This window comes from Schistocerca cancellata, chromosome 1 (assembly GCF_023864275.1).
Source record: "Schistocerca cancellata isolate TAMUIC-IGC-003103 chromosome 1, iqSchCanc2.1, whole genome shotgun sequence".
In the NCBI taxonomy this organism is placed as follows: domain Eukaryota; kingdom Metazoa; phylum Arthropoda; class Insecta; order Orthoptera; family Acrididae; genus Schistocerca; species Schistocerca cancellata.
Window position 1 is genome coordinate 348,110,941 of NC_064626.1, and position 26,594 is coordinate 348,137,534.

Here is a 26,594-nt window from a genome sequence, read left to right on the forward strand (position 1 = left end):
CGTTCACTACACTCACAATTTCTCCTCGGACTGGAAAGCTGGTGTGCGGAGAGGTGCAGGTGCCACCCTGTCCCTGCTGGGCTCCTGCTGGCGTTAAACCTCCACCCTGTCAATTGTCCTGTGTTAGGTAGTGGCTGTGACCCAGTGCAGTGCCTTCATGCCACGGTTGATCACTCAATGAGCAGACCTCCGATCAGAGATGGTACGGGTGCAGCTTGCCCTTTGCTGTGTCTGGTTGTTCCATTTGTTGAAATGAATGAGAGTTCATTGCCTTTCCACAAGAATGTGGTTATTTTGTTATGGCAACCACCTCAGTTGTTGACGTGTGGCCGTCTGGTTGTAAGTCCCCCACATATCTCTCATGCGCACATAACATCATCTCATTCCGCCACTAAATCTTTGTAAAATCATTATGGTGCCAGTTTCTGGACACGGTGCACTTCACGAAGTCCTGGTGCACCAACTCTTAACTGGCCCACCTGCACATGGGCTACATACTTGCTGACTTCACATGTCATGTGGCATCCATATGGAACATTCGAAAAATGGCACATCAGCAGCCATCACTTAACCTTGACACCTGTGCACACAGCACTTAATTAGCCTACTTTGCTAGTGTTTCCATTCACTAATCTCGCTGCATAGTATGTTTCTGACCTACACTGGCTCAATAAGGCTCAGTCCAAAATGCTTCCCACCAAAAAACATCGGTATTTTAAAACTGACTTTGCCTGGGCATTGCCTAGTCTGACTTATATTTCACAGTTCATAGCGGGTGAAAAACGGCGGAAAATTAGATTAGATCATGATTTATTCATGTATTTTCTTTGATGCACTAGTTTTTTTGTGGCTAATTGTTTGCTGTTATCTTTTTTTCTCATTCTTCCCTTGCTTCGATTATCTTCATGTAATGGTTCTTTCTCTTTCTCTTCCTCCTTGTGAGTATCGCACATACCCATGTTGCTCTTTTACATCTGCTCTTCCATTTATATTGATTATCGGCCTTCCTCACTGTTCTATTTGAAGAAATTTTGTTTTTATTGTCCTTGGTTACATTCGTTCTGCTACATCGTTCCAAATTGAGTGCACTCAAAGCTGGTGGATTTTGTAGCATCGCCTTTCTTACTGCCTCCTCATTTGCTTCCAGCTATTTTTCGAAGGTAAACCCTTTCATTTTCTCTGTCTTTTATTCTTGTTTTAGCAGCTTTCAGTTCTTTCTTTTTGACAGATTACATGTATTTTAAACAATTATTATTTATGTTGTATAAATCTCCATTTTTTTGCTTTTTCCCTTCATACTTTTCTCATAGCACAGAGATTTATTTTCAAACTGTTACTTCTGTTTTGTAATTTAGAAGTATTCACTAGATATGGTTCTGGAGGTGCAACATTCAGCTTTCTTACATCTAGTATTATTGTATTTGTGTGTGATGTCCCTGATGACATTGTGATTTTCATCTTGTTCATACCTTTCATATTATCTCTCCTAACTACAGTTTCTGGTTTGGCAAAGTCCATTGTTGAAGTGACACCCACAGACCTGGGCTTTTGTTGTGCTATCGCATGCACATCCACGACTACTTTGCATAACATTGGAAGCTCACTCAATGGTTATCATTAGATGCGCTTTTTACTTGTAAAGTTGTATCTTTTGACGTTTCTTAATCATCTTCTTTTGTATTTTCTTCTTTCTCCCTTCACTAACCGTAACAATTTCTTTAACTGGTTGGACTCTGCTACCACCAAACCACTGTATTGTCATTTATTTCGTTACCATTCACTACCTGCTTTATGCCACTATGCACGTTATTGGCTGGTTCTCGAACTTCATTCCTCTGATCATATTTCATTTCTACATCATGTCTTCTGGTCTTTATAATGTGGAATTGCATGTTTTGCCCCTTAGTATTAGTTCCAGGGTGGACCAAGCTGAAACTAATCAATGTTTCCCTTGTTCCCGTTCCTCTCTCCACTGTTCCTGCACCATGGTCTACACATTTCTTCCTCTCCTCTCACAGTGATATATTACCTCTCATAGTGTATAAAATTTCCACACTGCCATCCCCAGTTCTCACGGTGCTCTTCACATTGTGTTTCATCCTCCAGTTGCTTTGTCTCCCGTTCATGCAGGCAAGAGCCTGCTCTGAACTTGCTGTGTCTGCTTTGGCCCCTTCCACAACCTTTGTAATTTTCCTTACTGTAGCTACCTCTGACTTCTTGTCACCCATCATTCCATGTTTCTTTGCACTGCCGATTGTTGTTGTGCTGCTGGGGTGCTGCCCATATCACTGTATTCGTAAGTTCAGTAGTTCTGGTTCCATTATTCCTTTTACTATTGTAGCCTTCCTGTTATGCTCTTTCTTTTATGCATTTTATAATCAATTTTGGTTCCTCTTCTTTGTTGATCTTAAGACCAAGTGACATGTTTCCATATTGTGCTGGTACTCTGGTCATTACCCATCTTATTAATATTTTCTTTCTAACTGATGTCTCCAAATATCTGTTTAACTAGCAGAAAAGCGAGCCTGTCAGAGCACAGAAAACGTGAATCTGTTCCTCTTTAAAAGACTGACATAACAGTGGAGCGTGGGGAACCAGCTGGCTCAATCCTCATTCCACCTTTCTACTAAACATTTTATAATGAAAACATATTCATACTCATTTAACACAGAACATTCTAAATCCTTTTATCCAGTCTCTCATCTTTCTTTCCCACTGCGACTGTCCTCACCATATTTCGGCAACTGAAAAATTCTGATGTGTCCAACTTATTTGTGTCCTATACCCACGTGTTTACAATTTTGGTCCAATATGCCTACATGTTAAAGTTCACCAGTCTGGGAAGGTCCAGACCCCCTCCCCCACTCATGTATGGTCTCCACTCATCTGTATTTTTCATTTCCTCTGTCTCCTCTTTCATTTGTTTACCCTTCTTCTATCTCCAACCATCTCTTTTTGCTTTTAACACTACTGTCTCTCAGGGACCATCAATATCTCCTCTCTCTTTGGTCCCCACTGCTATTGTTTTCATCCACATCTCTTTCTTATTCACTCTCACTTATTCTCCATTACCACCACTGTCTCTCTCCTACTATCTTTCAGCACAAAAAAGTGTGAATATTCTCACATGCCAAAATTTTTGATAAAGATTACCTTTTTTGTGCTCCTGCAGGGCCATTCTTCCTCTAGTTCAGTAAACAGTTTATTTATATACTTCATCACATTTATATACTTTAACACATATAAACAACATATTATTACATGTAATATGGGGTTAAAACAAAATTGTTTGTATTACATTTTTTCTGAATACTTTGTTCATCAACCACAATTGATTGAAAATGCCCAGCTTTTTTTGATTTTTATCTTAAAAGATTAAAATGTTATTAGAAATATTTTACCAAATCTGCAGTTTTTACAGTTTTACATAGTTTTTGAGTCATTCTAAGCACTTTTCAGGAATGTTAAGACTCTTTTTAGTCTATTTTTTGTCACTTTAGTATGTTTTGGGCATGTTTGTATTGTCATGAAATGCCCATTATGCAGAGACAGCTCATCATAAAAGTTTAGTTGGTGAAAACAATGCTGCCTAAATATATAGTTTCACCAAACTATAAGAACCTAAGAATGCTTGCCATATCTCCACTACATCAGTTAAAACTACTTTTAGGCCTCCAGATCAGATATTATGTCCATAAATATGGCAAATTTGAACCTCGGGATCTGGGTAAAAGATAATGACATCAAAAAAAGTTTCAAGATTCCTCAGGAACGTCATCTTAAGGTAAATGGCCATCCCCACAGTCGATTCCTTTGGTACCCAAAAATCATGGTTTTTCAGATGTATCTTGATAACCGATACAGATTTATGAAAATGGCAAATTGCATTTCTAAGTGAATGTTAAATATAAGCCATCTGCTGCAGTCAGTTATTTAGATTACTGCAGCCAATGGTGCAAAAATGGCAAAAAAACTAGTTTTTTTGTTGGTTTTCTGCAAAGTACAGTAGCATTGCACCCACTGAATCTCGGTAATAGATAATGACATTCAAAAAAAGTTTCCTGAGATTATCAACTTAAGAAGATAATGGTAAAAATTTGAATGATCTGCTATGAATACAGGGTGCGTCAAAAAAATGTATGCACACTTTGAACTGTCATAGACAATTTATTTCCCGTCCTACAAGGTTAAATATCTGTGAGAAAGTAATGTTATGTTTCTTCAACAGTTGGCAGCAGTGTCAAGGAAGTAACTGCAACATGGCGGACGTGCGTTTGAGCTTTGAAGCGCAGAAACAGATAATTAAGTGGTACTGGAAGTTTGAGAATGTAGCTGCAGTTCAAAGACAGTGGAGAAGTGAGTATGGTACAGAACCACCTTCAAGGTTAACACTTACACGGCTATGAGACAAATTCGAAATTCATGGAACAGTGTGTGATGTGCATAAAGGTCGATCAGGGCGACCTTGTACAGCTACAAGTGATGATTCCACAACTGCGGTCTTGAAACTGTTTCAGAGTTTGCCTCAAAAATCTTCAGGTCAAGTGGCACGTGAGAGTAATTCAAGTGCTAGTAGTGTGCTACGCATTCTGAAGAAAGGCAAGTTTTGTGTGTATGTTCCAAGGCTGGTGCAACAGCTAAGTGACGACAATCCAGTTCAAAGGTTAGAATTTTGTGATTGGGTTCAGGAGATGGTGAACCGGGATTTATGGGTAGCATAATTTGGTCAGATGAAGCCCAATTCAAACTCAATTGAACTGTAAATAGGCACAATTGTGTGTAATGGGCTGAAGATAATCCTCACATTACAGTTGGAAAGGCTGTGACTTTGCCTGGTGCAAATGTGTGGTGTGGTTTGTCTGCAAGGGGACTCATTGGGCCTTTCCACTTTGAAGGTACTGTTACTGGAGAAACATACCTAACGATGCTTGCTGACTCCATATTCCATGCCATTCGTGCATTATACGGTAATGATGAGTTTTATTTCCAACAAGATGGCGCCCCGCCACACTATCATAGGATCCCGCGTCCGGCCATCCTGATTTAGGTTTTCCGTGATTTCCCTAAATCGCTCCAGGCAAATGCCGGGATGGTTCCTTTCAAAGGGCACGGCCGACTTCCTTCCCCGTCCTTCTCTAATCCGATGAGACCAATGACCTCGCTGTCTGGTCTCCTTCCCCAAAAACCAACCAACCAACCACTATCGTAGGGATGTACGAGCATACCTGGATCATAATGTGCCAGGCCAGTGGATAGGACGCAGGGGACCAATCGAGTTTCCTGCACGCTCTCCAGACCTCACGCCGCTGGATTTCTTCTTATGGGGCACAGTAAAAGATGAGGTGTACAAATGTAAACCACGTAACCTGGACACACTTTGGAACGAGATTCAGGCGCTGTGTGCAGAAATCTCATTGGACACTTTGGTACAATGTACGGAATCATTGGTGACTCGTACTCAGAAATGTATTGATGCTGAAGGCCACCAGTTTGAACATTATCACATTAGCAAAGCACATTTATTTTTCCAATTGGACTTTAAGCTTTCCATTTCCAGAAATTTAACATTGTAAAACGGGAAATAAATTTTCTATGACACTTCAAAGTGTGTATACATTTTTTTGACACGACCTGCTGAAGTTGTAGAAGTGACCATCCCCACAATTTATACCTTTCGTACCAAAAATTCATGGTTTTTGGTGTTTTCTCAGAACAGCCCATAAACAAATGGTCTTTTATAAGCCACCTAAGGTCCATGCTTGCTCATTCATAGCACAAAAGAACCAACTGATTTTTCAATTTGCATGGGCTGGAGGAAGTGTGTGATGTTTAAATTTTGAGCCTGTACTGTAGGATAGCTGCAATATGCCCCATCTTCTGATAGGTATTCAAATGGTCGCTAGGCCAAGGGTTATCCTAAACACTGGGCCCCTCATTGCTCTGACTAATGGAACCTGAAATAAGACCCACTGAAAAACCACATTTTTGCGTGCAGCTTTAGAAAGTATTCATATGGTGCACTGTCATGCACAGTCCAATCGTTGTGATTTTTCTAACATGCCAACTAACAACCCTTCCTTTCATGGTCTCAGTTAACTAGCAACTTCTTGCATTTCCTGTAACCAATATTTCTCTATGAACGCTTTTTCTTCAAACTCGTCATATGTAATACTGTCTAAATATTGAGAATCTGCCTAGTTGCCAGCTCCTTCTTCAATCTGCCTCACTGTGAAATCTATCTTTTTTGCATCTGTCTATTTCTCGGGAATTGTTCTTTTAAGCCCGTGCAAAGATATCATTGGGTGTAGTCTTCCTCCCAATCTCTATGGAAAGCTTGTACTTCTTCCAAACCAGATAATTCTATGTTATTTGCTTCTGTATTGATGTTTCCAGCTTCTTTTTGTAAAATGTTCATTACGAAGGTACTCAAGTTGTTACTGTGCTAGCAGTTGTTAATTATGTCTTTACTTATGCTACATTCTGTTGCCTAGTCATGTGCAGAGATCATACAGGGTGTAAATTTTAAGTTGACAAACCAGAATATGTTGAAAAATAAGCTTCACACAAAAAAATGTGTACAATCCAAAGTTGATTATTTCCAAGGCAGACATCTACTGGTGCTATTTTGCATGCAAAATGGTTGCAGATAAATAAAAAATGAATTCTCTTGTTAGTAAGTAGGATATTTGGTTAGTTAGTTAGCTAGTCAGATGATTTGTTTGATAATTAATAGTTGTTTGGCCTCATGACCACGAAACAAACAAAACTTATCGAAATCTGCGGAAAAAATTAATACTGTATTGGGTCAACATTTGTAAAACTCTAATTCCTCTCTCTCAAACACTACCCTACGAGGAGAGAGAGAGAGTTTTAGTGTAAGCAAATCAAAATTTATGAAGTAAATAAGTCCAGAATGAGATTTCTCACTCTGCAGCGGAATGTGCGCTGATATGAAACTTCCTGGCAGATTAAAACTGTGTGCCCGACCGAGACTCGAACTCGGGACCTTTGCCTTTCGCGGGCAAGTGCTCTACCAACTGAGCTACCGAAGAACGACTCACGCCCGGTCCTCACAGCTTTACTTCTGCCAGTACCTTGTCTCCTACCTTCCAAACTTTACAGAAGCTCTCCTGCGAACCTTGCAGAACTAGCACTCCTGAAAGAAAGGATATTGCGGAGACATGGCTTAGCCACAGCCTGGGGGATGTTTCCAGAATGAGATTTTTCACTCTGCAGCGGAATGTGCGCTGATATGAAACTTCCTGGCAGATTAAAACTGTGTGCCCGACCGAGACTCGAACTCGGGACCTTTGCCTTTCGCGGGCAAGTGCTCTACCAACTGAGCTACCGAACAACGACTCATGCCCGGTCCTCACAGCTTTACTTCTGCCAGTACCTCGTCTCCTACCTTCCAAACTTTACAGAAGCTCTCCTGCGAACCTTGCAGAACTAGCACTCCTGAAAGAAAGGATATTGCGGAGACATGGCTTAGCCACAGCCTGGGGGATGTTTCCAGAATGAGATTTTTCACTCTGCAGCGGAATGTGCGATGCTATGAAACTTCCTGGCAGATTAAAACTGTGTGCCCGACCGAGACTCGAACTCGGGAACTTTGCCTTTCGCGGGCAAGTGCTCTACCAACTGAGCTACCGAAGAACGACTCACGCCCGGTCCTCACAGCTTTACTTCTGCCAGTACCTCGTCTCCTACCTTCCAAACTTTACAGAAGCTCTCCTGCGAACCTTGCAGAACTAGCACTCCTGAAAGAAAGGATATTGCGGAGACATGGCTTAGCCACAGCCTGGGGGATGTTTCCAGAATGAGATTTTTCACTCTGCAGCGGAATGTGCGCTGATATGAAACTTCCTGGCAGATTAAAACTGTGTGCCCGACCGAGACTCGAACTCGGGACCTTTGCCTTTCGCGGGCAAGTGCTCTACCAACTGAGCTACCGAAGAACGACTCACGCCCGGTCCTCACAGCTTTACTTCTGCCAGTACCTCGTCTCCTACCTTCCAAACTTTACAGAAGCTCTCCTGCGAACCTTGCAGAACTAGCACTCCTGAAAGAAAGGATATTGCGGAGACATGGCTTAGCCACAGCCTGGGGGATGTTTCCAGAATGAGATTTTTCACTCTGCAGCGGAATGTGCGCTGATATGAAACTTCCTGGCAGATTAAAACTGTGTGCCCGACCGAGACTCGAACTCGGGAACTTTGCCTTTCGCGGGCAAGTGCTCTACCAACTGAGCTACCGAAGAACGACTCACGCCCGGTCCTCACAGCTTTACTTCTGCCAGTACCTCGTCTCCTACCTTCCAAACTTTACAGAAGCTCTCCTGCGACCCTTGCAGAACTAGCACTCCTGAAAGAAAGGATATTGCGGAGACATGGCTTAGCCACAGCCTGGGGGATGTTTCCAGAATGAGATTTTTCACTCTACAGCAGAATGTGCGCTGATATGAAACTTCCTGGCAGATTAAAACTGTGTGCCCAACCGAGACTCGAACTCGGGACCTTTGCCTTTCGCGGGCAAGTGCTCTACCAACTGAGCTACCGAAGAACGACTCACGCCCGGTCCTCACAGCTTTACTTCTGCCAGTACCTCGTCTCCTACCTTCCAAACTTTACAGAAGCTCTCCTGCGAACCTTGCAGAACTAGCACTCCTGAAAGAAAGGATATTGCGGAGACATGGCTTTGCCACAGCCTGGGGTATGTTTCCAGAATGAGATTTTTCACTCTGCAGCGGAATGTGCGCTGATATGAAACTTCCTGGCAGATTAAAACTGTGTGCCCGACCGAGACTCGAACTCGGGACCTTTGCCTTTCGCGGGCAAGTGCTCTACCAACTGAGCTACCGAAGAACGACTCACGCCCGGTCCTCACAGCTTTACTTCTGCCAGTACCTCGTCTCCTACCTTCCAAACTTTACAGAAGCTCTCCTGCGAACCTTGCAGAACTAGCACTCCTGAAAGAAAGGATATTGCGGAGACATGGCTTAGCCACAGCCTGGGGGATGTTTCCAGATTGAGATTTTTCACTCTGCAGCGGAATGTGCGGTGATATGAAACTTCCTGGCAGATTAAAACTGTGTGCCCGACCGAGACTCGAACTCGGGACCTTTGCCTTTCGCGGGCAAGTGCTCTACCAACTGAGCTACCAAACAACGACTCATGCCCGGTCCTCACAGCTTTACTTCTGCCAGTACCTCGTCTCCTACCTTCCAAACTTTACAGAAGCTCTCCTGCGAACCTTGCAGAACTAGCACTCCTGAAAGAAAGGATATTGCGGAGACATGGCTTAGCCACAGCCTGGGGGATGTTTCCAGAATGAGATTTTTCACTCTGCAGCGGAATGTGCGCTGATATGAAACTTCCTGGCAGATTAAAACTGTGTGTCCGACCGAGACTCGAACTCGGGAACTTTGCCTTTCGCGGGCAAGTGCTCTACCAACTGAGCTACCGAAGAACGACTCACGCCCGGTCCTCACAGCTTTACTTCTGCCAGTACCTGGTCTCCTACCTTCCAAACTTTACAGAAGCTCTCCTGCGAACCTTGCAGAACTAGCACTCCTGAAAGAAAGGATATTGCGGAGACATGGCTTAGCCACAGCCTGGGGGATGTTTCCAGAATGAGATTTTTCACTCTGCAGCGGAATGTGCGCTGATATGAAACTTCCTGGCAGATTAAAACTGTGTGCCCGACCGAGACTCGAACTCGGGACCTTTGCCTTTCGCGGGCAAGTGCTCTACCAACTGAGCTACCGAACAACGACTCATGCCCGGTCCTCACAGCTTTACTTCTGCCAGTACCTCGTCTCCTACCTTCCAAACTTTACAGAAGCTATCCTGCGAACCTTGCAGAACTAGCACTCCTGAAAGAAAGGATATTGCGGAGACATGGCTTAGCCACAGCCTGGGGGATGTTTCCAGAATGAGATTTTTCACTCTGCAGCGGAATGTGCGCTGATATGAAACTTCCTGGCAGATTAAAACTGTGTGCCCGACCGAGACTCGAACTCGGGAACTTTGCCTTTCGCGGGCAAGTGCTCTACCAACTGAGCTACCGAAGAACGACTCACGCCCGGTCCTCACAGCTTTACTTCTGCCAGTACCTGGTCTCCTACCTTCCAAACTTTACAGAAGCTCTCCTGCGAACCTTGCAGAACTAGCACTCCTGAAAGAAAGGATATTGCGGAGACATGGCTTAGCCACAGCCTGGGGGATGTTTCCAGAATGAGATTTTTCACTCTGCAGCGGAATGTGCGCTGATATGAAACTTCCTGGCAGATTAAAACTGTGTGCCCGACCGAGACTCGAACTCGGGACCTTTGCCTTTCGCGGGCAAGTGCTCTACCAACTGAGCTACCGAAGAACGACTCACGCCCGGTCCTCACAGCTTTACTTCTGCCAGTACCTCGTCTCCTACCTTCCAAACTTTACAGAAGCTCTCCTGCGACCCTTGCAGAACTAGCACTCCTGAAAGAAAGGATATTGCGGAGACATGGCTTAGACACAGCCTGGGGGATGTTTCCAGAATGAGATTTTTCACTCTGCAGCAGAATGTGCGCTGATATGAAACTTCCTGGCAGATTAAAACTGTGTGCCCGACCGAGACTCGAACTCGGGACCTTTGCCTTTCGCGGGCAAGTGATCTACCAACTGAGCTACCGAACAACGATGCACGCCCGGTCCTCACAGCTTTACTTCTGCCAGTACCTCGTCTCCTACCTTCCAAACTTTACAGAAGCTCTCCTGCGAACCTTGCAGAACTAGCACTCCTGAAAGAAAGGATATTGCGGAGACATGGCTTAGCCACAGCCTGGGGGATGTTTCCAGAATGAGATTTTTCACTCTGCAGCGGAATGTGCGCTGATATGGAACTTCCTGGCAGATTAAAACTGTGTGCCCGACCTAGACTCGAACTCGGGACCTTTGCCTTTCGCGGTCAAGTGCTCTACCAACTGAGCTACCGAAGAACGACTCACGCCCGGTCCTCACAGCTTTACTTCTGCCAGTACCTGGTCTCCTACCTTCCAAACTTTACAGAAGCTCTCCTGCGAACCTTGCAGAACTAGCACTCCTGAAAGAAAGGATATTGCGGAGACATGGCTTAGCCACAGCCTGGGGGATGTTTCCAGAATGAGATTTTTCACTCTGCAGCGGAATGTGCGCTGATATGAAACTTCCTGGCAGATTAAAACTGTGTGCCCGACCGAGACTCGAACTCGGGACCTTTGCCTTTCGCGGGCAAGTGCTCTACCAACTGAGCTACCAAACAACGACTCATGCCCGGTCCTCACAGCTTTACTTCTGCCAGTACCTCGTCTCCTACCTTCCAAACTTTACAGAAGCTCTCCTGCGAACCTTGCAGAACTAGCACTCCTGAAAGAAAGGATATTGCGGAGACATGGCTTAGCCACAGCCTGGGGGATGTTTCCAGAATGAGATTTTTCACTCTGCAGGGGAGTGTGCGCTGATATGAAACTTCCTGGCAGATTAATACTGTGTGCCCGACCGAGACTCGAACTCGGGATCTTTGCCTTTCGCGGGCAAGTGCTCTACCAACTGAGCTACCGAACAACGACTCATGCCCGGTCCTCACAGCTTTACTTCTGCCAGTACCTCGTCTCCTACCTTCCAAACCTTACAGAAGCTCTCCTGCGAACCTTGCAGAACTAGCACTCCTGAAAGAAAGGATATTGCGGAGACATGGCTTAGCCACAGCCTGGGGGATGTTTCCAGAATGAGATTTTTCACTCTGCAGCGGAATGTGCGCTGATATGAAACTTCCTGGCAGATTAAAACTGTGTGCCCGACCGAGACTCGAACTCGGGAACTTTGCCTTTCGCGGGCAAGTGCTCTACCAACTGAGCTACCGAAGAACGACTCACGCCCGGTCCTCACAGCTTGACTTCTGCCAGTACCTCGTCTCCTACCTTCCAAACTTTACAGAAGTTCTCCTGCGACCCTTGCAGAACTAGCACTCCTGAAAGAAAGGATATTGCGGAGATATGGCTTAGCTACAGCCTGGGGGATGTTTCCAGAATGAGATTTTTCACTCTGCACCAGAATGTGCGCTGATATGAAACTTCCTGGCAGATTAAAACTGTGTGCCCGACCGAGACTCGAACTCGGGACCTTTGCCTTTCGCGGGCAAGTGCTCTACCAACTGAGCTACCGAAGAACGACTCACGCCCGGTCCTCACAGCTTTACTTCTGCCAGTACCTCGTCTCCTACCTTCCAAACTTTACAGAAGCTCTCCTGCGAACCTTGCAGAACTAGCACTCCTGAAAGAAAGGATATTGCGGAGACATGGCTTAGCCACAGCCTGGGGGATGTTTCCAGAATGAGATTTTTCACTCTGCAGCGGAATGTGCGCTGATATGAAACTTCCTGGCAGATTAAAACTGTGTGCCCGACAAAGACTCGAACTCGGGACCTTCGCCTTTCGCGGGCAAGTGCTCTACCAACTGAGCTACCGAAGAACGACTCACGCCCGGTCCTCACAGCTTTACTTCTGCCAGTACCTCGTCTCCTACCTTCCAAACTTTACAGAAGCTCTCCTGCGACCCTTGCAGAACTAGCACTCCTGAAAGAAAGGATATTGCGGAGACATGGCTTAGCCACAGCCTGGGGGATGTTTCCAGAATGAGCTTTTTCACTCTGCAGCAGAATGTGCGCTGATATGAAACTTCCTGGCAGATTAAAACTGTGTGCCCGACCGAGACTCGAACTCGGGACCTTTGCCTTTCGCGGGCAAGTGCTCTACCAACTGAGCTACCGAAGAACGACTCACGCTTGGTCCTCACAGCTTTACTTCTGCCAGTACCTGGTCTCCTACCTTCCAAACTTTACAGAAGCTCTCCTGCGAACCTTGCAGAACTAGCACTCCTGAAAGAAAGGATATTGCGGAGACATGGCTTAGCCACAGCCTGGGGGATGTTTCCAGAATGAGATTTTTCACTCTGCAGCGGAATGTGCGCTGATATGAAACTTCCTGGCAGATTAAAACTGTGTGCCCGACCGAGACTCGAACTCGGGACCTTTGCCTTTCGCGGGCAAGTGCTCTACCAACTGATCTACCGAAGAACGACTCACGCCCGGTCCTCACAGCTTTACTTCTGCCAGTACCTCGTCTCCTACCTTCCAAACTTTACAGAAGCTCTCCTGCGACCCTTGCAGAACTAGCACTCCTGAAAGAAAGGATATTGCGGAGACATGGCTTAGCCACAGCCTGGGGGATGTTTCCAGAATGAGATTTTTCACTCTACAGCAGAATGTGCGCTGATATGAAACTTCCTGTCAGATTAAAACTGTGTGCCCGACCGAGACTCGAACTCGGGACCTTTGCCTTTCGCGGGCAAGTGATCTACCAACTGAGCTACCGAACAACGACTCACGCCCGGTCCTCACAGCTTTACTTCTGCCAGTACCTCGTCTCCTACCTTCCAAACTTTACAGAAGCTCTCCTGCGAACCTTGCAGAACTAGCACTCCTGAAAGAAAGGATATTGCGGAGACATGGCTTAGCCACAGCCTGGGGGATGTTTCCAGAATGAGATTTTTCACTCTGCAGCGGAATGTGCGCTGATATGGAACTTCCTGGCAGATTAAAACTGTGTGCCCGACCTAGACTCGAACTCGGGACCTTTGCCTTTCGCGGTCAAGTGCTCTACCAACTGAGCTACCGAAGAACGACTCACGCCCGGTCCTCACAGCTTTACTTCTGCCAGTACCTGGTCTCCTACCTTCCAAACTTTACAGAAGCTCTCCTGCGAACCTTGCAGAACTAGCACTCCTGAAAGAAAGGATATTGCGGAGACATGGCTTAGCCACAGCCTGGGGGATGTTTCCAGAATGAGATTTTTCACTCTGCAGCGGAATGTGCGCTGATATGAAACTTCCTGGCAGATTAAAACTGTGTGCCCGACCGAGACTCGAACTCGGGAACTTTGCCTTTCGCGGGCAAGTGCTCTACCAACTGAGCTACCGAAGAACGACTCACGCCCGGTCCTCACAGCTTTACTTCTGCCAGTACCTCGTCTCCTACCTTCCAAACTTTACAGAAGCTCTCCTGCGACCCTTGCAGAACTAGCACTCCTGAAAGAAAGGATATTGCGGAGACATGGCTTAGACACAGCCTGGGGGATGTTTCCAGAATGAGATTTTTCACTCTGCAGCAGAATGTGCGCTGATATGAAACTTCCTGGCAGATTAAAACTGTGTGCCCGACCGAGACTCGAACTCGGGACCTTTGCCTTTCGCGGGCAAGTGATCTACCAACTGAGCTACCGAACAACGATGCACGCCCGGTCCTCACAGCTTTACTTCTGCCAGTACCTCGTCTCCTACCTTCCAAACTTTACAGAAGCTCTCCTGCGAACCTTGCAGAACTAGCACTCCTGAAAGAAAGGATATTGCGGAGACATGGCTTAGCCACAGCCTGGGGGATGTTTCCAGAATGAGATTTTTCACTCTGCAGCGGAATGTGCGCTGATATGGAACTTCCTGGCAGATTAAAACTGTGTGCCCGACCTAGACTCGAACTCGGGACCTTTGCCTTTCGCGGTCAAGTGCTCTACCAACTGAGCTACCGAAGAACGACTCACGCCCGGTCCTCACAGCTTTACTTCTGCCAGTACCTGGTCTCCTACCTTCCAAACTTTACAGAAGCTCTCCTGCGAACCTTGCAGAACTAGCACTCCTGAAAGAAAGGATATTGCGGAGACATGGCTTAGCCACAGCCTGGGGGATGTTTCCAGAATGAGATTTTTCACTCTGCAGCGGAATGTGCGCTGATATGAAACTTCCTGGCAGATTAAAACTGTGTGCCCGACCGAGACTCGAACTCGGGACCTTTGCCTTTCGCGGGCAAGTGCTCTACCAACTGAGCTACCAAACAACGACTCATGCCCGGTCCTCACAGCTTTACTTCTGCCAGTACCTCGTCTCCTACCTTCCAAACTTTACAGAAGCTCTCCTGCGAACCTTGCAGAACTAGCACTCCTGAAAGAAAGGATATTGCGGAGACATGGCTTAGCCACAGCCTGGGGGATGTTTCCAGAATGAGATTTTTCACTCTGCAGGGGAGTGTGCGCTGATATGAAACTTCCTGGCAGATTAATACTGTGTGCCCGACCGAGACTCGAACTCGGGATCTTTGCCTTTCGCGGGCAAGTGCTCTACCAACTGAGCTACCGAACAACGACTCATGCCCGGTCCTCACAGCTTTACTTCTGCCAGTACCTCGTCTCCTACCTTCCAAACCTTACAGAAGCTCTCCTGCGAACCTTGCAGAACTAGCACTCCTGAAAGAAAGGATATTGCGGAGACATGGCTTAGCCACAGCCTGGGGGATGTTTCCAGAATGAGATTTTTCACTCTGCAGCGGAATGTGCGCTGATATGAAACTTCCTGGCAGATTAAAACTGTGTGCCCGACCGAGACTCGAACTCGGGAACTTTGCCTTTCGCGGGCAAGTGCTCTACCAACTGAGCTACCGAAGAACGACTCACGCCCGGTCCTCACAGCTTGACTTCTGCCAGTACCTCGTCTCCTACCTTCCAAACTTTACAGAAGTTCTCCTGCGACACTTGCAGAACTAGCACTCCTGAAAGAAAGGATATTGCGGAGATATGGCTTAGCTACAGCCTGGGGGATGTTTCCAGAATGAGATTTTTCACTCTGCACCAGAATGTGCGCTGATATGAAACTTCCTGGCAGATTAAAACTGTGTGCCCGACCGAGACTCGAACTCGGGACCTTTGCCTTTCGCGGGCAAGTGCTCTACCAACTGAGCTACCGAAGAACGACTCACGCCCGGTCCTCACAGCTTTACTTCTGCCAGTACCTCGTGTCCTACCTTCCAAACTTTACAGAAGCTCTCCTGCGAACCTTGCAGAACTAGCACTCCTGAAAGAAAGGATATTGCGGAGACATGGCTTAGCCACAGCCTGGGGGATGTTTCCAGAATGAGATTTTTCACTCTGCAGCGGAATGTGCGCTGATATGAAACTTCCTGGCAGATTAAAACTGTGTGCCCGACAAAGACTCGAACTCGGGACCTTCGCCTTTCGCGGGCAAGTGCTCTACCAACTGAGCTACCGAAGAACGACTCACGCCCGGTCCTCACAGCTTTACTTCTGCCAGTACCTCGTCTCCTACCTTCCAAACTTTACAGAAGCTCTCCTGCGACCCTTGCAGAACTAGCACTCCTGAAAGAAAGGATATTGCGGAGACATGGCTTAGCCACAGCCTGGGGGATGTTTCCAGAATGAGCTTTTTCACTCTGCAGCAGAATGTGCGCTGATATGAAACTTCCTGGCAGATTAAAACTGTGTGCCCGACCGAGACTCGAACTCGGGACCTTTGCCTTTCGCGGGCAAGTGCTCTACCAACTGAGCTACCGAAGAACGACTCACGCTTGGTCCTCACAGCTTTACTTCTGCCAGTACCTCGTCTCCTACCTTCCAAACTTTACAGAAGCTCTCCTGCGAACCTTGCAGAACTAGCACTCCTGAAAGAAAGGATATTGCGGAGACATGGCTTAGCCACAGCCTGGGGGATGTTTCCAGAATGAGATTTTTCACTCTGCAGCGGAATGTGCGCTGATATGAAACTTCCTGGCAGATTAAAACTGTGTGCCCGACCGAGACTCGAACTCGGGACCTTTGCCTTTCGCGGGCAAGTGCTCTACCAACTGAGCTACCGAAGAACGACTCACGCCCGGTCCTCACAGCTTTACTTCTGCCAGTACCTCGTCTCCTACCTTCCAAACTTTACAGAAGCTCTCCTGCGACCCTTGCAGAACTAGCACTCCTGAAAGAAAGGATATTGCGGAGACATGGCTTAGCCACAGCCTGGGGGATGTTTCCAGAATGAGATTTTTCACTCTACAGCAGAATGTGCGCTGATATGAAACTTCCTGGCAGATTAAAACTGTGTGCCCGACCGAGACTCGAACTCGGGACCTTTGCCTTTCGCGGGCAAGTGATCTACCAACTGAGCTACCGAACAACGACTCACGCCCGGTCCTCACAGCTTTACTTCTGCCAGTACCTCGTCTCCTACCTTCCAAACTTTACAGAAGCTCTCCTGCGAACCTTGCAGAACTAGCACTCCTGAAAGAAAGGATATTGCGGAGACATGGCTTAGCCACAGCCTGGGGGATGTTTCCAGAATGAGATTTTTCACTCTGCAGCGGAATGTGCGCTGATATGGAACTTCCTGGCAGATTAAAACTGTGTGCCCGACCTAGACTCGAACTCGGGACCTTTGCCTTTCGCGGTCAAGTGCTCTACCAACTGAGCTACCGAAGAACGACTCACGCCCGGTCCTCACAGCTTTACTTCTGCCAGTACCTGGTCTCCTACCTTCCAAACTTTACAGAAGCTCTCCTGCGAACCTTGCAGAACTAGCACTCCTGAAAGAAAGGATATTGCGGAGACATGGCTTAGCCACAGCCTGGGGGATGTTTCCAGAATGAGATTTTTCACTCTGCAGCGGAATGTGCGCTGATATGAAACTTCCTGGCAGATTAAAACTGTGTGCCCGACCGAGACTCGAACTCGGGACCTTTGCCTTTCGCGGGCAAGTGCTCTACCAACTGAGCTACCAAACAACGACTCATGCCCGGTCCTCACAGCTTTACTTCTGCCAGTACCTCGTCTCCTACCTTCCAAACTTTACAGAAGCTCTCCTGCGAACCTTGCAGAACTAGCACTCCTGAAAGAAAGGATATTGCGGAGACATGGCTTAGCCACAGCCTGGGGGATGTTTCCAGAATGAGATTTTTCACTCTGCAGGGGAATGTGCGCTGATATGAAACTTCCTGGCAGATTAATACTGTGTGCCCGACCGAGACTCGAACTCGGGATCTTTGCCTTTCGCGGGCAAGTGCTCTACCAACTGAGCTACCGAACAACGACTCATGCCCGGTCCTCACAGCTTTACTTCTGCCAGTACCTCGTCTCCTACCTTCCAAACCTTACAGAAGCTCTCCTGCGACCCTTGCAGAACTAGCACTCCTGAAAGAAAGGATATTGCGGAGACATGGCTTAGCCACAGCCTGGGGGATGTTTCCAGAATGAGATTTTTCACTCTGCAGCGGAATGTGCGCTGATATGAAACTTCCTGGCAGATTAAAACTGTGTGCCCGACCGAGACTCGAACTCGGGAACTTTGCCTTTCGCGGGCAAGTGCTCTACCAACTGAGCTACCGAAGAACGACTCACGCCCGGTCCTCACAGCTTTACTTCTGCCAGTACCTGGTCTCCTACCTTCCAAACTTTACAGAAGCTCTCCTGCGAACCTTGCAGAACTAGCACTCCTGAAAGAAAGGATATTGCGGAGACATGGCTTAGCCACAGCCTGGGGGATGTTTCCAGAATGAGATTTTTCACTCTGCAGCGGAATGTGCGCTGATATGAAACTTCCTGGCAGATTAAAACTGTGTGCCCGACCGAGACTCGAACTCGGGACCTTTGCCTTTCGCGGGCAAGTGCTCTACCAACTGAGCTACCGAAGAACGACTCACGCCCGGTCCTCACAGCTTTACTTCTGCCAGTACCTCGTCTCCTACCTTCCAAACTTTACAGAAGCTCTCCTGCGAACCTTGCAGAACTAGCACTCCTGAAAGAAAGGATATTGCGGAGACATGGCTTAGCCACAGCCTGAGGGATGTTTCCAGAATGAGATTTTTCACTCTGCAGCGGAATGTGCGCTGATATGAAACTTCCTGGCAGATTAATACTGTGTGCCCGACCGAGACTCGAACTCGGGACCTTTGCCTTTCGCGGGCAAGTGCTCTACCAACTGAGCTACTGAACAACGACTCATGCCCGGTCCTCACAGCTTTACTTCTGCCAGTACCTCGTCTCCTACCTTCCAAACATTACAGAAGCTCTCCTGCGAACCTTGCAGAACTAGCACTCCTGAAAGAAAGGATATTGCGGGGACATGGCTTAGCCACAGCCTGAGGGATGTTTCCAGAATGAGATTTTTCACTCTGCAGCGGAATGTGCGCTGATATGAAACTTCCTGGCAGATTAAATCTGTGTGCCCGACCGAGACTCGAACTCGGGATCTTTGCCTTTCGCGAGCAAGTGCTCTACCAACTGAGCTACCGAAGAACGACTCACGCCCGGTCCTCACAGCTTTACTTCTGCCAGTACCTCGTCTCCTACCTTCCAAACTTTACAGAAGCTCTCCTGCGACCCTTGCAGAACTAGCACTCCTGAAAGAAAGGATATTGCGGAGACATGGCTTAGACACAGCCTGGGGGATGTTTCCAGAATGAGATTTTTCACTCTGCAGCAGAATGTGCGCTGATATGAAACTTCCTGGCAGATTAAAACTGTGTGCCCGACCGAGACTCGAACTCGGGACCTTTGCCTTTCGCGGGCAAGTGCTCTACCAACTGAGCTACCAAAGAACGACTCACGCCCGGTCCTCACAGCTTTACTTCTGCCAGTACCTCGTCTCCTACCTTCCAAACTTTACAGAAGCTCTCCTGCGAACCTTGCAGAACTAGCACTCCTGAAAGAAAGGATATTGCGGAGACATGGCTTAGCCACAGCCTGGGGGATGTTTCCAGAATGAGATTTTTCACTCTGCAGCGGAATGTGCGCTGATATGAAACTTCCTGGCAGATTAAAACTGTGTGCCCGACCGAGACTCGAACTCGGGAACTTTGCCTTTCGCGGGCAAGTGCTCTACCAACTGAGCTACCGAAGAACGACTCACGCCCGGTCCTCACAGCTTGACTTCTGCCAGTACCTCGTCTCCTACCTTCCAAACTTTACAGAAGTTCTCCTGCGACCCTTGCAGAACTAGCACTCCTGAAAGAAAGGATATTGCGGAGATATGGCTTAGCTACTGCCTGGGGGATGTTTCCAGAATGAGATTTTTCACTCTGCACCAGAATGTGCGCTGATATGAAACTTCCTGGCAGATTAAAACTGTGTGCCCGACCGAGACTCGAACTCGGGACCTTTGCCTTTCGCGGGCAAGTGCTCTACCAACTGAGCTACCGAAGAACGACTCACGCCCGGTCCTCACAGCTTTACTTCTGCCAGTACCTCGTCTCCTACCTTCCAAACTTTACAGAAGCTCTCCTGCGAACCTTGCAGAACTAGCACTCCTGAAAGAAAGGATATTGCGGAGACATGGCTTAGCCACAGCCTGGGGGATGTTTCCAGAATGAGATTTTTCACTCTGCAGCGGAATGTGCGCTGATATGAAACTTCCTGGCAGATTAAAACTGTGTGCCCGACAAAGACTCGAACTCGGGACCTTCGCCTTTCGCGGGCAAGTGCTCTACCAACTGAGCTACCGAAGAACGACTCACGCCCGGTCCTCACAGCTTTACTTCTGCCAGTACCTCGTCTCCTACCTTCCAAACTTTACAGAAGCTCTCCTGCGACCCTTGCAGAACTAGCACTCCCGAAAGAAAGGATATTGCGGAGACATGGCTTAGCCACAGCCTGGGGGATGTTTCCAGAATGAGCTTTTTCACTCTGCAGCAGAATGTGCGCTGATATGAAACTTCCTGGCAGATTAAAACTGTGTGCCCGACCGAGACTCGAACTCAGGACCTTTGCCTTTCGCGGGCAAGTGCTCTACCAACTGAGCTACCGAAGAACGACTCACGCTTGGTCCTCACAGCTTTACTTCTGCCAGTACCTCGTCTCCTACCTTCCAAACTTTACAGAAGCTCTCCTGCGAACCTTGCAGAACTAGCACTCCTGAAAGAAAGGATATTGCGGAGACATGGCTTAGCCACAGCCTGGGGGATGTTTCCAGAATGAGATTTTTCACTCTGCAGCGGAATGTGCGCTGATATGAAACTTCCTGGCAGATTAAAACTGTGTGCCCGACCGAGACTCGAACTCGGGACCTTTGCCTTTCGCGGACAAGTGCTCTACCAACTGAGCTACCGAAGAACGACTCACGCCCGGTCCTCACAGCTTTACTTCTGCCAGTACCTCGTCTCCTACCTTCCAAACTTTACAGAAGCTCTCCTGCGACCCTTGCAGAACTAGCACTCCTGAAAGAAAGGATATTGCGGAGACATGGCTTAGCCACAGCCTGGGGGATGTTTCCAGAATGAGATTTTTCACTCTACAGCAGAATGTGCGCTGATATGAAACTTCCTGGCAGATTAAAACTGTGTGCCCGACCGAGACTCGAACTCGGGACCTTTGCCTTTCGCGGGCAAGTGATCTACCAACTGAGCTACCGAACAACGACTCACGCCCGGTCCTCACAACTTTACTTCTGCCTGTACCTCGTCTCCTACCTTCCAAACTTTACAGAAGCTCTCCTGCGAAACTTGCAGAACTAGCACTCCTGAAAGAAAGGATATTGCGGAGACATGGCTTAGCCACAGCCTGGGGGATGTTTCCAGAATGAGATTTTTCACTCTGCAGGGGAGTGTGCGCTGATATGAAACTTCCTGGCAGATTAATACTGTGTGCCCGACCGAGACTCGAACTCGGGAACTTTGCCTTTCGCGGGCAAGTGCTCTACCAACTGAGCTACCAAAGAACGACTCACGCCCGGTCCTCACAGCTTACTTCTGCCAGTACCTCGTCTCCTACCTTCCAAACTTTACAGAAGCTCTCCTGCGAACCTTGCAGAACTAGCACTCCTGAAAGAAAGGATATTGCGGAGACATGGCTTAGCCACAGCCTGGGGGATGTTTCCAGAATGAGATTTTTCACTCTGCAGCGGAATGTGCGCTGATATGAAACTTCCTGGCAGATTAAAACTGTGTGCCCGACCGAGACTCGAACTCGGGAACTTTGCCTTTCGCGGGCAAGTGCTCTACCAACTGAGCTACCGAAGAACGACTCACGCCCGGTCCTCACAGCTTGACTTCTGCCAGTACCTCGTCTCCTACCTACCAAACTTTACAGAAGTTCTCCTGCGACCCTTGCAGAACTAGCACTCCTGAAAGAAAGGATATTGCGGAGATATGGCTTAGCTACAGCCTGGGGGATGTTTCCAGAATGAGATTTTTCACTCTGCACCAGAATGTGCGCTGATATGAAACTTCCTGGCAGATTAAAACTGTGTGCCCGACCGAGACTCGAACTCGGGACCTTTGCCTTTCGCGGGCAAGTGCTCTACCAACTGAGCTACCGAAGAACGACTCACGCCCGGTCCTCACAGCTTTACTTCTGCCAGTACCTCGTCTCCTACCTTCCAAACTTTACAGAAGCTCTCCTGCGAACCTTGCAGAACTAGCACTCCTGAAAGAAAGGATATTGCGGAGACATGGCTTAGCCACAGCCTGGGGGATGTTTCCAGAATGAGATTTTTCACTCTGCAGCGGAATGTGCGCTGATATGAAACTTCCTGGCAGATTAAAACTGTGTGCCCGACAAAGACTCGAACTCGGGACCTTTGCCTTTCGCGGGCAAGTGCTCTACCAACTGAGCTACCGAAGAACGACTCACGCCCGGTCCTCACAGCTTTACTTCTGCCAGTACCTCGTCTCCTACCTTCCAAACTTTACAGAAGCTCTCCTGCGACCCTTGCAGAACTAGCACTCCTGAAAGAAAGGATATTGCGGAGACATGGCTTAGCCACAGCCTGGGGGATGTTTCCAGAATGAGCTTTTTCACTCTGCAGCAGAATGTGCGCTGATATGAAACTTCCTGGCAGATTAAAACTGTGTGCCCGACCGAGACTCGAACTCGGGACCTTTGCCTTTCGCGGGCAAGTGCTCTACCAACTGAGCTACCGAAGAACGACTCACGCTTGGTCCTCACAGCTTTACTTCTGCCAGTACCTCGTCTCCTACCTTCCAAACTTTACAGAAGCTCTCCTGCGAACCTTGCAGAACTAGCACTCCTGAAAGAAAGGATATTGCGGAGACATGGCTTAGCCACAGCCTGGGGGATGTTTCCAGAATGAGATTTTTCACTCTGCAGCGGAATGTGCGCTGATATGAAACTTCCTGGCAGATTAAAACTGTGTGCCCGACCGAGACTCGAACTCGGGACCTTTGCCTTTTGCGGGCAAGTGCTCTACCAACTGAGCTACCGAAGAACGACTCACGCCCGGTCCTCACAGCTTTACTTCTGCCAGTACCTCGTCTCCTACCTTCCAAACTTTACAGAAGCTCTCCTGCGACCCTTGCAGAACTAGCACTCCTGAAAGAAAGGATATTGCGGAGACATGGCTTAGCCACAGCCTGGGGGATGTTTCCAGAATGAGATTTTTCACTCTACAGCAGAATGTGCGCTGATATGAAACTTCCTGGCAGATTAAAACTGTGTGCCCGACCGAGACTCGAACTCGGGACCTTTGCCTTTCGCGGGCAAGTGATCTACCAACTGAGCTACCGTACAACGACTCACGCCCGGTCTTCACAGCTTTACTTCTGCCAGTACCTCGTCTCCTACCTTCCAAATTTTACAGAAGCTCTCCTGCGAACCTTGCAGAACTAGCACTCCTGAAAGAAAGGATATTGCGGAGACATGGCTTAGCCACAGCCTGGGGGATGTTTCCAGAATGAGATTTTTCACTCTGCAGCGGAATGTGCGCTGATATGGAACTTCCTGGCAGATTAAAACTGTGTGCCCGACCTAGACTCGAACTCGGGACCTTTGCCTTTCGCGGTCAAGTGCTCTACCAACTGAGCTACCGAAGAACGACTCACGCCCGGTCCTCACAGCTTTACTTCTGCCAGTACCTGGTCTCCTACCTTCCAAACTTTACAGAAGCTCTCCTGCGAACCTTGCAGAACTAGCACTCCTGAAAGAAAGGATATTGCGGAGACATGGCTTAGCCACAGCCTGGGGGATGTTTCCAGAATGAGATTTTTCACTCTGCAGCGTAATGTGCGCTGATATGAAACTTCCTGGCAGATTAAAACTGTGTGCCCGACAAAGACTCGAACTCGGGACCTTCGCCTTTCGCGGGCAAGTGCTCTACCAACTGAGCTACCGAAGAACGACTCACGCCCGGTCCTCACAGCTTTACTTCTGCCAGTACCTCGTCTCCTACCTTCCAAACTTTACAGAAGCTCTCCTGCGACCCTTGCAGAACTAGCACTCCTGAAAGAAAGGATATTGCGGAGACATGGCTTAGCCACAGCCTGGGGGATGTTTCCAGAATGAGATTTTTCACTCAGAATGTGCGCTGATATGAAACTTCCTGGCAGATTAAAACTGTGTGCCCGACCGAGACTCGAACTCGGGACCTTTGCCTTTCGCGGGCAAGTGCTCTACCAACTGAGCTACCGAACAACGACTCATGCCCGGTCCTCACAGCTTTACTTCTGCCAGTACCTCGTCTCCTACCTTCCAAACTTTACAGAAGGTCTCCTGCGAACCTTGCAGAACTAGCACTCCTGAAAGAAAGGATATTGCGGAGACATGGCTTAGCCACAGCCTGGGGGATGTTTCCAGAATGAGATTTTTCACTCTGCAGCGGAATGTGCGCTGATATGAAACTTCCTGGCAGATTAAAACTGTGTGCCCGACCGAGACTCGAACTCGGGAACTTTGCCTTTCGCGGGCAAGTGCTCTACCAACTGAGCTACCGAAGAACGACTCACGCCCGGTCCTCACAGCTTTACTTCTGCCAGTACCTCGTCTCCTACCTTCCAAACTTTACAGAAGCTCTCCTGCGACCCTTGCAGAACTAGCACTCCTGAAAGAAAGGATATTGCGGAGACATGGCTTAGCCACAGCCAGCGGGATGTTTCCAGAATGAGATTTTTCACTCTGCAGCAGAATGTGCGCTGATATGAAACTTCCTGGCAGATTAAAACTGTGTGCCCGACCGAGACTCGAACTCGGGAACTTTGCCTTTCGCGGGCAAGTGCTCTACCAACTGAGCTACCGAAGAACGACTCACGCCCGGTCCTCACAGCTTTACTTCTGCCAGTACCTCGTCTCCTACCTTCCAAACTTTACAGAAGCTCTCCTGCGAACCTTGCAGAACCAGCACTCCTGAAAGAAAGGATATTGCGGAGACATGGCTTAGCCACAGCCAGCGGGATGTTTCCAGAATGAGATTTTTCACTCTGCAGCGGAATGTGCGCTGATATGAAACTTCCTGGCAGATTAAAACTGTGTGCCCGACCGAGACTCGAACTCGGGAACTTTGCCTTTCGCGGGCAAGTGCTCTACCAACTGAGCTACCGAAGAACGACTCACGCCCGGTCCTCACAGCTTTACTTCTGCCAGTACCTCGTCTCCTACCTTCCAAACTTTACAGAAGCTCTCCTGCGACCCTTGCAGAACTAGCACTCCTGAAAGAAAGGATATTGCGGAGATATGGCTTAGCTACAGCCTGGGGGATGTTTCCAGAATGAGATTTTTCACTCTGCAGCAGAATGTGCGCTGATATGAAACTTCCTGGCAGATTAAAACTGTGTGCCCGACCGAGACTCGAACTCGGGACCTTTGCCTTTCGCGGGCAAGTGCTCTACCAACTGAGCTACCGAAGAACGACTCACGCACGGTCCTCACAGCTTTACTTCTGCCAGTACCTCGTCTCCTACCTTCCAAACTTTACAGAAGCTCTCCTGCGACCCTTGCAGAACTAGCACTCCTGAAAGAAAGGATATTGCGGAGACATGGCTTAGCCACAGCCTGGGGGATGTTTCCAGAATGAGATTTTTCACTCTGCAGCAGAATGTGCGCTGATATGAAACTTCCTGGCAGATAAAAACTGTGTGCCCGACTGAGACTCGAACTCGGGACCTTTGCCTTTCGCGGGCAAGTGCTCTACCAACTGAGCTACCGAAGAACGACTCACGCCCAGTCCTCACAGCTTTACTTCTGCCAGTACCTCGTCTCCTACCTTCCAAACTTTACAGAAGCTCTCCTGCGACCCTTGCAGAACTAGCACTCCTGAAAGAAAGGATATTGCGGAGACATGGCTTAGCCACAGCCTGGGGGATGTTTCCAGAATGAGATTTTTCACTCTGCAGCGGAATGTGCGCTGATATGAAACTTCCTGGCAGATTAAATCTGTGTGCCCGACCGAGACTCGAACTCGGGATCTTTGCCTTTCGCGAGCAAGTGCTCTACCAACTGAGCTACCGAAGAACGACTCACGCCCGGTCCTCACAGCTTTACTTCTGCCAGTACCTCGTCTCCTACCTTCCAAACTTTACAGAAGCTCTCCTGCGAAACTTGCAGAACTAGCACTCCTGAAAGAAAGGATATTGCGGAGACATGGCTTAGCCACAGCCTGGGGGACGTTTCCAGAATGAGATTTTTCACTCTGCAGCGGAATGTGCGCTGATATGAAACTTTCTGGCAGATTAAAACTGTGTGCCCGACCGAGACTCGAACTCGGGAACTTTGCATTTCGCGGGCAAGTGCTCTACCAACTGAGCTACCGAAGAACGACTCACGCCCGGTCCTCACAGCTTTACTTCTGCCAGTACCTCGTCTCCTACCTTCCAAACTTTACAGAAGCTCTCCTGCGAACCTTGCAGAACTAGCACTCCTGAAAGAAAGGATATTGCGGAGACATGGCTTAGCCACAGCCAGGGGGATGTTTCCAGAATGAGATTTTTCACTCTGCAGCAGAATGTGCGCTGATATGAAACTTCCTGGCAGATTA

At 48.1% G+C, this 26,594-nt stretch overlaps 3 non-coding genes across 3 annotated transcripts; all 3 read right to left on the minus strand.

The window, feature by feature from the left end:
* Positions 1-7,280: 7,280 nt before the first annotated feature.
* Trnas-cga (transfer RNA serine (anticodon CGA)) lies at positions 7,281-7,354 on the minus strand. The gene has a single exon. It is a non-coding gene; the product is annotated as a tRNA-Ser (tRNA).
* A 2,342-nt stretch (positions 7,355-9,696) lies between these two features.
* Positions 9,697-9,770, minus strand: Trnas-cga (transfer RNA serine (anticodon CGA)). Its single transcript has one exon. It is a non-coding gene; the product is annotated as a tRNA-Ser (tRNA).
* Positions 9,771-24,185: 14,415 nt separating this feature from the next.
* Trnas-cga (transfer RNA serine (anticodon CGA)) lies at positions 24,186-24,259 on the minus strand. The gene has a single exon. It is a non-coding gene; the product is annotated as a tRNA-Ser (tRNA).
* Between the last annotated feature and the right edge of the window lie 2,335 nt (positions 24,260-26,594).